This window comes from Paramisgurnus dabryanus, chromosome 14 (genome assembly GCF_030506205.2).
Source record: "Paramisgurnus dabryanus chromosome 14, PD_genome_1.1, whole genome shotgun sequence".
Taxonomy (NCBI): domain Eukaryota; kingdom Metazoa; phylum Chordata; class Actinopteri; order Cypriniformes; family Cobitidae; genus Paramisgurnus; species Paramisgurnus dabryanus.
In genome coordinates, this window is record NC_133350.1 from 36198060 (window position 1) to 36207811 (window position 9752).

At 42.2% G+C, this 9752-nt stretch overlaps 1 long non-coding RNA gene across 1 annotated transcript; it reads left to right on the forward strand.

Annotated features, from left to right (window-relative positions):
- The first annotated feature begins 263 nt into the window (after positions 1 to 263).
- Positions 264 to 4741, forward strand: LOC135758131 (uncharacterized). Its single transcript, XR_010536428.1, has 4 exons — positions 264 to 601; positions 3653 to 3720; positions 4116 to 4159; positions 4493 to 4741. It is a non-coding gene; the product is annotated as an uncharacterized lncRNA (long non-coding RNA).
- The last annotated feature ends 5011 nt before the right edge of the window (positions 4742 to 9752 follow it).

Sequence of the window (9752 nt, forward strand, 5' to 3'; positions counted from 1 at the left end):
CAGGTCTGCTAAGGCAAGTTGGAGCTAAACTCTTGAAGACCCCTGGTCTAAGCCCTGTCTGTGAAATTGTTTTCATTGTTTAGGTGTCTCCTAAGCATTTTAGTTTCTTGTGCCTGGAAAGAGGTTATAAATTGTATAGTGTATTCCAGACTTTAAATAGATTTGTTTAAAATGTGTTGATTACATAATCTTTCACAATTGTATTTTTCCAACAGTGGCTAACACAGATAAAGAAGCAAGCAGCATGGTAGAGAGTTCTGCAACAAACAGCACGCAGACTCCACAGCAGACTCTGATTCAGAGCTTACGCATGAGCCTGTCACTTTTTTCCTTCCTCCTGCATCTTCCTTTTTGGCTTCTTCTGATTCCTTTACCACCCCCTCTCCTATGCCTTTATCCATCGCTCCTCTGGTGTCCCCCCAGACTCATCCTGTTTTTATGTCCTCTCAGTCTAGTTCTGTATCTTCTTCCCCGGCTTCTCCTCTGCCACCACCCTCTACCCTTTCTACCTGTTCTAAACTCTCTACTGAGCTAGGCAGTCTAAGCCCAGTATCTTCCTCACAGAAAAAAGGACAAATAAAGAGGAAAGCAGACCCTAAAGGTATGTGTGGATTTGTTGATTTTTGTTTTATTTATTTGACATATAAATAAAAACTATGCTTGATTTTGCACTGTGAAACAGTTTTGACAACTGTAAGAATGCATTTCTCATAGTTTTTTTGAAAAGGACTGTTTTTGAATTCTACAAATGTACATATTGTAATATTTTCTTTTGCACATATTGCAACATTTATTTATTTATTTATTTATCTATTTATTTTAACACAAGCTTGTCCTTTTTGTTGCCTCTTTGATCTGAGTGCTTCATATGTAAGCCGTTTTGGGTAAAAGCAATAAAATGATTACATTAACAACTTTTTAAAAGTCTAATTGTCAGAATCCTGCCGGATCCTGTTGGTATTTTAATCTAGTTTAGCATGGCAGGGTTCTGACAGTACATATGTTCTATGTGGGAAATGTGTGGTTGTAGTATTGGTTTATTCCGACCACGCATTTCCCGGGTCTCGTCACTTTTTCCCCGATCCCTTACTCGTGATTATTTTCAGGTGTATGTAATTTACTTTCTCCCTATTTAAGAGTCCTTGTGTTTGTTGTCCAGTGCACGTTCGTCTTGTCCCATGCTTGTTTCCTGCCTTGGTTCATGCCTTGTCTTATGCCCTGTCGGTTCCTGTAAGTTTTTGTATTTTATCCTAGTCTAGATCTGTTTTGTGTTTGAAAAGTTTAATGTTAGTATTGTTAGTTTAGTGTCAGTTTCGTGTAGTGCTGTTGCCCTTGTCTTGTTTTGCCCCCTTGTGGGTTTTGTTTTCCTGTTTTTTCCCCTGTTTTTGTAATAAATTCCTTTTTTGTTACGTCCGCATCTGGGTTCGTGTTTTGTGTATCCGATTCCTGACAGAACGAACGTGCCATAAAAGAACCCAGCGGACATGTTCACCGGTACTCGCCTGGCGAGACGGGGAAAGGGTTGCCGCCCCGCATACGAGTCGGGTTACGAGTTTTTTGACCCGCTCGTATGCGGACCCGAGGTCAACACCAGGCGGAACCCGACCCGAACCGCCGAACCCCATCGACTATCGTCCATCCGAGAGGGAAGGACCGTTGGGATGTGGGGGTTCGGCGACCCTGAACTCTCTCCTCCGGCTCCAGAGAGTCGCTCCCCGCCTCTGTCCCTTCGAGGGAAGCGTGAGAGGAGGATCTCCTGGGAGTCTTCATCTGGGGGGTCCTCCTCCGACTTAAGAGCACCACCACATCCTCTATCTGCTCCGCGACCCCGAAGGAAGAACAGGAGGAAGGGGAGTCTGGTTCAGCCGCCAGAGCGCCCAGAGCCGTCGACGCAGCCGCCAGAGCGCCCAGAGCCGTCGACGCAGCCGCCAGAGCGCCCAGAGCCGTCGACGCAGCCGCCAGAGCGCCCAGAGCCGTCGACGCAGCCATCGGCGCAACCCCAGCCGTCGACGCAGCCATCGGCGCAACCCCAGCCGTCGACGCAGCCATCGGCGCAACCCCAGCCGTCGACGCAGCCATCGGCGCAACCCCAGCCGTCGACGCAGACATCGGCGCAACCCCAGCCGTCGACGCAGACATCGGCGCAACCCCAGCCGTCGACGCAGACATCGGCGCAACCCCAGCCGTCGACGCAGACATCGGCGCAACCCCAGCCGTCGACGCAGACATCGGCGCAACCCCAGCCGTCGACGCAGACATCGGCGCAACCCCAGCCGTCGACGCAGACATCGGCGCAACCCCAGCCGTCGACGCAGACATCGGCGCAACCCCAGCCGTCGACGCAGACATCGGCGCAACCCCAGCCGTCGACGCAGACATCGGCGCAACCCCAGCCGTCGACGCAGACATCGGCGCAACCCCAGCCGTCGACGCAGACATCGGCGCAACCCCAGCCGTCGACGCAGACATCGGCGCAACCCCAGCCGTCGACGCAGACATCGGCGCAACCCCAGCCGTCGACGCAGACATCGGCGCAACCCCAGCCGTCGACGCAGACATCGGCGCAACCCCAGCCGTCGACGCAGACATCGGCGCAACCCCAGCCGTCGGCGCAGACATCGGCGCAACCCCAGCCGTGGGCGCAGACATCGGCGCAACCCCAGCCGTGGGCGCAGCCTGCGCAACCCCAGCCGTGGGCGCAGCCAGCGCAACCCCAGCCAGATTTTGCCATTTTTGGCCATGAACATTCCAGGACTCTCCCCAAGTTCACCCAGACTCCTTTCCCACCCTGGACCACCTCCTATGAACTTTTGTGTTCCCCCACCCCCCCCTCCCTTGTTTATTATTTTTATTGTCTCACCCCAACCCCACTGTTGTTATTGCCTGTTTGCCCTTGTTAGTCTTTGTTTTGTTTTCATGGGTCATGTCTTGTATGCAGTCTGTCTTGTCCAATGTTTAGTGTTCCCCCTCAAAGGCGTCTAGTAGCCGCCTTTTGGAGGGGGGCGTACTGTCAGAATCCTGCCGGATCCTGTTGGTATTTTAATCTAGTTTAGCATGGCAGGGTTCTGACAGTACATATGTTCTATGTGGGAAATGTGTGGTTGTAGTATTGGTTTATTCCGACCACGCATTTCCCGGGTCTCGTCACTTTTTCCCCGATCCCTTACTCGTGATTATTTTCAGGTGTATGTAATTTACTTTCTCCCTATTTAAGAGTCCTTGTGTTTGTTGTCCAGTGCACGTTCGTCTTGTCCCATGCTTGTTTCCTGCCTTGGTTCATGCCTTGTCTTATGCCCTGTCGGTTCCTGTAAGTTTTTGTATTTTATCCTAGTCTAGATCTGTTTTGTGTTTGAAAAGTTTAATGTTAGTATTGTTAGTTTAGTGTCAGTTTCGTGTAGTGCTGTTGCCCTTGTCTTGTTTTGCCCCCTCGTGGGTTTTGTTCCTGTTTTTTCCCCTGTTTTTGTAATAAATTCCTTTTTTGTTACGTCCGCATCTGGGTTCGTGTTTTGTGTATCCGATTCCTGACACTAATTGTCCTTTGAAAATTTTTCTTTATCCATGACACTCATGGTAATGTTAAGATGTTTGTTGGACTTTATGTTTTACTTATATCTGTTACAAATAATAATAACCATCCTTTAATTTGTTTCAGAATGTCCCATGCATGAGGAATCAACCAGTTTCCCCTAGAAAAAAATATTAAGGAAAAGAATCAGGGAGGTTTGTTTCAAAAAGGAAAAAAAACACATTGACAATAACAATATCAAATTGCTGTGTGTTGTAAACATTGCCAAATATACTAAATAATAATGTAGGGTTTAGGTATTCAAATAATTCATGTTAAAATGTTCAACTATGGATTTTGAAAAGTAATATTTTTAAAACTGCAGGTCCCATGTTTTATATATCCCATAAGTTTTATTTTATAAAACCCATTAGTTTTATTATGTTACACTTAGTCCCACTGACTAATAATATTACTTTGTTTGATTTCACTTGGATTTAATGTTGTCTTTACCATTTAGCAGTATTATTGTTAGTCAAAGTGTAACTTATACTGTATGTGTTAAAATAATGTCATTAACTTCTCCTTGTTTCTTTTTGTTTTTGCTAAGGGCCATACGGAGGTGTTGGTTCAGTGGCATCCTTGCTCTGGATGGTATGCAGTTTATCTGATGTTTACTGTACTGTAGAAAATTGACAGAACAGAATTAACAACAACAACAAAAAACATTTATTTATATAAACACAATAACATAAACATAATAAACTTTACATTAACATTTATTCATTTTTAACTAAAGTCAAATTGTCAATTGATTTTTCCATCATTATGATCATACCATCATTATCCCATGGAATATAAAAAAATAGAACGCATGCATACCTAAAACCTACATGTCTTATTGTACAGTGCCAAGATGATATTTGTATCCTAGTAATGAACATCAATAAACAATGTGACTATAGTAACATTATTGCTGTCTTACAGTGGGAAAAAGTGGAAGAACTCCTGGGAGCCAAGTGAAAACATTCAGAGTTTATCCTGAAGATTTGTGTGTTTGTTCCAATGTGTCATGCCTTGTATGACAGTTACAGAGACTTGAGAGAATGTGTCTTTCACTGTTAATGCATATCAGTTCTGATATACAGTATGCTTGTGTTTTGTTTTGTGCTTGCTTTGTAAAGCATATAGTCATTCTGTTTTGTGTGTTTGATGACTTGACTAAACAACATTAAAAACAATGTCACTGGCTCTATATCTTCCTATACTCTTCATTTTAAAGATTGTTTATAATTTGTCTTTTAAGGGCAAATATATATTCACTGTAACTAAGTGCATTAAGTGATGTTTACTGCTACAAAAATCTGATAAAACCGCATTCTTATTATTATTATTCATTACCATAAAGCACATGTTAGCCCACAGTCAAGATGGGTTTTTAAATCTAAAATATGTGTATGAAAGATAGATCAATACATATTTGGACCTTGCAAAATGAGCAAACAACTGAAGCTGGCATTTCCTTTCCCTGCAGGTAAGAACACAAGGAAGACAGGGATTAAATACTATTAATACCAGAACAAAACTTTTTGTTAAATGATGCCCCTCACCATGCATATACACCTCTGGACTTTGAGATAACTGAACAATGTAGTCAATAATTTACATCTGTTATGAATCACCTAACCTCGCCTCTGCTCCTACCCATATTACAGAAACATCTTCACACACTAGATTTAAATAACATTTTGGCTGATTATATGCCTTTTTAACAAGTGGGGACCAGTCAAATGTCCTCACTATTGTAAAGTATAACACATAAGTGAGGACAATTGGTCCTTACAAGTATAGTCAAAACAAGCACACACATATGTTGTCTCCTTTGCACCAATAAACTGGTGTGGTGCAATATGGCTGCGGTCGCATCATTCAGGTGGATGCTGCACATTGGTGGTGGTTGAATGTCCCCCTTTAATATTTAAAGCGCTTTAAGTGTCCAGAAAAGTGCTATATAAATGTAATGAATAATAATTATAATTAGGCTAAACAGCACCAACAGCCACAACAACAATAATAATGTTACAGGCTCACCCTACAGTCACATTAGCTACAAAAGTGAACGACACCGAGCGACACGCACTCACTTGATGGGCGTTCCATGGCTAGTTTCCAAAAGCGGTATCAAAAGTCACTTTAGAGGTATTGTTAAGTTACAAGAACGGTGTTTTTGGATTTAAAAGTATTTATTTCTCGATAAAAGTAACAAAATATATGAGATAAAATGCCAAACTTATCAGATATATACATAAATACGCATTTTCCGCCATCTTGAATTATTTTCTGAGGCTCGACCACAGACCTACGCCACGCTGCTCCTTCACTCCGATTGGCAGTCGCTTTGTCGCATCGCTCAGCATTTGCATAAAATAGCCTGCTTGTCTATTTTGGCCCCGTCTTGCTCGCGCAGCGGCGAGCTCGTCGCTGGCAAACGGCCACTTCCATTGAAAATGAATGGAAGCCTGTCGCTCTGTCTCTGTCGCTTGTAGCTAATGTGACTGGGGGGTCAGTGAGCACATTCAGTCAACATGTGAGATGACACGATGATCACAGTGACATTACACCATTCACATACGGTGATAATCAGAGTGTGAGCTATATGTGAGTTCATTGTGATTTCCGAATGTTGAGTTCATGGTACAGTATGAGTGCACAATGAGGGTGCCATGACTTCACATAGTGCACAGTGAATGCACACACACTCTGTTATAGCAGGGCAGCACACAACAATATTTCTAAGAAATATTATAGGAATTATCATAGGATCAAATTTAGGACACTTTCTACACAGCATTTTATACAGCCATATGGTGTGTTGCCTAATTAGGGTGGCCATTCGTGCCAGTTCTGCCGGACACGTCCCGAACATGTTTTCGGCTTTGTTCTCCGGAAGTCGCGTTGCTCGACCACATACGTCATCACATTTCAGTTAAAATACATTAGAAAATTAAGATTTATTTCTTTTAAGACGTACAATCATTGTAGTTTCATTCTTACCTTGAAATGTAACGGTTGCTTTCTGAAATTAAACCTGAAATATTAAACCTTGATGACGTATGCGGTCGACCAACGCGACTTCCGGAGAACGAACCCCAAAAACATGTTCGGGACGTGTCCGGCGGAACAGGCACGAATGGCCACCCTATGCCTAATGTGTATACATAAGCTATAAAATGTCAACAACAACATTATGGCATCAAAAAGCCTAAATAAAGGTTTTAGAAAGCTCACACATATTGGAGGTAAAAGTGACCAGGATTCACAGATTTGTTTTATCCAAGCATTGTGGCCTAGGGATTAGAGAGTCAGACTTGTGTGTAACCCAGAGTTTGGTGGTTCAATTTTCACAGCTGGGAGGAAGTGATTGAATTTTGGGGTATTGCAGTTATAGTTGCCCTGTGTCTATGTGCGTTTGTGTGTGTTCATGACTTGCAGTGAATGGATTCACTATTCAGTGGATGGGTTAAATGCAGAGACAATCATGTCTCTTTCACTTTTTGTTTTATTGGCAGATATCGTTTGCAATTAAAGGCTGTCTCGGCAACATGTTTTTTATTTAGTAAACCTATATAAGCTCTCTGAGAGACATCTGGTACTTTTCATATCCTTTATGGGGTAGTATGAGCTCACAGTGAGTGTGCAGTGACCTCATACTATGACCTTAGCACACTGTGACAACATTATGAGGATCTTGTGAGATCATTGTGACTTTACTGAGAGATCAAATTGTATAGCCATCGAGGCCGGCAGAAACATAAAGAGCTGGTTACCCAGAGAGCAAAGGGTGTTCGCTGTAGGACAGGAGAGATCAAAACAGAGATGCACTTCCTCCTTCACTGCCACAATATCTATAAGAGATCTCTACTTCACCAAATACACTAACTTAATAAAAAATGTACAGCCATGAAGTAAAACACAATTTTTTATATTAGGAGAGGGACAGGCTGTGAGATACATGTGGATGTGCCACAGCCTGAGAGACAGCAGGTGAATGTATGTTGTGTGTGTGTCTGACCTTAAAGGAGTAGTCCACTTTATAGATGGGGTCCATTGACTTTTCATAGTAGGTCAAAAAAATACTATGGTAATTCAATGGGCCCCATCTTTAAAGTGGACTACTCCTTTAATGTGTTTTCCTACAGTACAACAGTGACCCTCAGTATGTGTGTGTATATGTTAAAACACTGTGATATGAAATGTTCATGTTCTTCTAAGGTTCTAAAAATTCACAGTAGCCTACTAAACTACTTATTTTTTTCTTGTAAACCTTTTTGCCTCATCCTCTAGCTGGCTCTCCATCCAACTAACCTTACTCTGCATTGCCACCCTGACTATGGTTTATTCACTCCGCTACATTCAAAACATAGATACCGTACACTGGCGGCAAGTACTGAGAGACTCAGCAAGAGTTTCTTTGACTAGGCCGTCCGGTATCTAAATGGTAGTGTGTAGGCATTTTAAGTATGCACATGTATGTATGTATGTGAATATGTATGTATATGTGTCTATATATGCATGTGTATGTATATGTATGTGTGTATGTATGTAGGTGTATGCGTAGGTATATGTATGTGTACATGTGTATGCATGTATGTATGTATATGTGTATGTACAGTCTTGTTCAAAATAATAGCAGTACAATGTGACTAACCAGAATAATCAAGGTTTTTAGTATATTTTTTAATGCTACGTGGCAAACAAGTTACCAGTAGGTTCAGTAGATTCTCCGAAAACAAACGAGACCCAGCATTCATGATATGCACGCTCTTAAGGCTGTGCAATTGGGCAATTAGTTGAAAGGGGTGTGTTTAAAAAAATAGCAGTGTCTACCTTTGACTGTACAAACTCAAAACTATTTTGTACAAACATTTTTTTTTTCTGGGATTTAGCAATCCTGTGAATCACTAAACTAATATTTAGTTGTATGACCACAGTTTTTTTTAAACTGCTTGACATCTGTGTGGCATGGAGTCAACCAACTTGTGGCACCTCTCAGCTGTTATTCCACTCCATGATTCTTTAACAACATTCCACAATTCATTCACATTTCTTGGTTTTGCTTCAGAAACAGCATTTTTGATATCACCCCACAAGTTCTCAATTGGATTAAGGTCTGGAGATTGGGCTGGCCACTCCATAACATTAATTTTGTTGGTTTGGAACCAAGACTTTGCCCGTTTACTAGTGTGTTTTGGGTCATTGTCTTGTTGAAACAACCATTTCAAGGGCATGTCCTCTTCAGCATAGGGCAACATGACCTCTTCAAGTATTTTAACATATACAAACTGATCCATGATCCCTGGTATGCGATAAATAGGCCCAACACCATAGTAGGAGAAACATGCCCATATCATGCTCCATGCTTCACTGTCTTCACTGTGTACTGTGGCTTGAATTCAGAGTTTGGGGGTCGTCTCACAAACTGCCTGTGGCCCTTGGACCCAAAAAGAACAATTTTACTCTCATCAGTCCACAAAATGTTCCTCCATTTCTCTTTAGGCCAGTTGATGTGTTCTTTGGCAAATTGTAACCTCTTCTGCACATGCCTTTTTTTAACAGAGGGACTTTGCGGGAATTCTTGAAAATAGATTAGCTTCACACAGACGTCTTCTAACTGTCACAGTACTTACAGGTAACTCCAGACTGTCTTTGATCATCCTGGAGGTGATCATTGGCTGAGCCTTTGCCATTCTGGTTATTCTTCTATCCATTTTGATGGTTGTCTTCCGTTTTCTTCCACGTCTCTCTGGTTTTGCTCTCCATTTTAAGGCATTGGAGATCATTTTAGCTGAACAGCCTATCATTTTTTGCACCTCTTTATAGGTTTTCCCCTATATTCAACTTTTTAATCAAAGTACGCTGTTCTTCTGAACAATGTCTTGAACGACCCATTTTCCTCAGCTTTCAAATGCATGTTCAACAAGTGTTGTCTTCATCCTTAAATAGGGGCCACCTGATTCACACCTGTTTCTTCACAAAATTGATGACCTCAGTTATTGAATGCCACACTGCTATTTTTTTGACACACCCCTTTCAACTAATTCAACTAATTGCCCAATTGCACAGCCTTAAGAGCGTGCATATCATGAATGCTGGGTCTCATTTGTTTTCTGAGAATCTGCTGAACCTACTGGTAACTTGTTTGCCACGTAGCAATAAAAAAATATACTAAAAACCTTGATTATTCTGG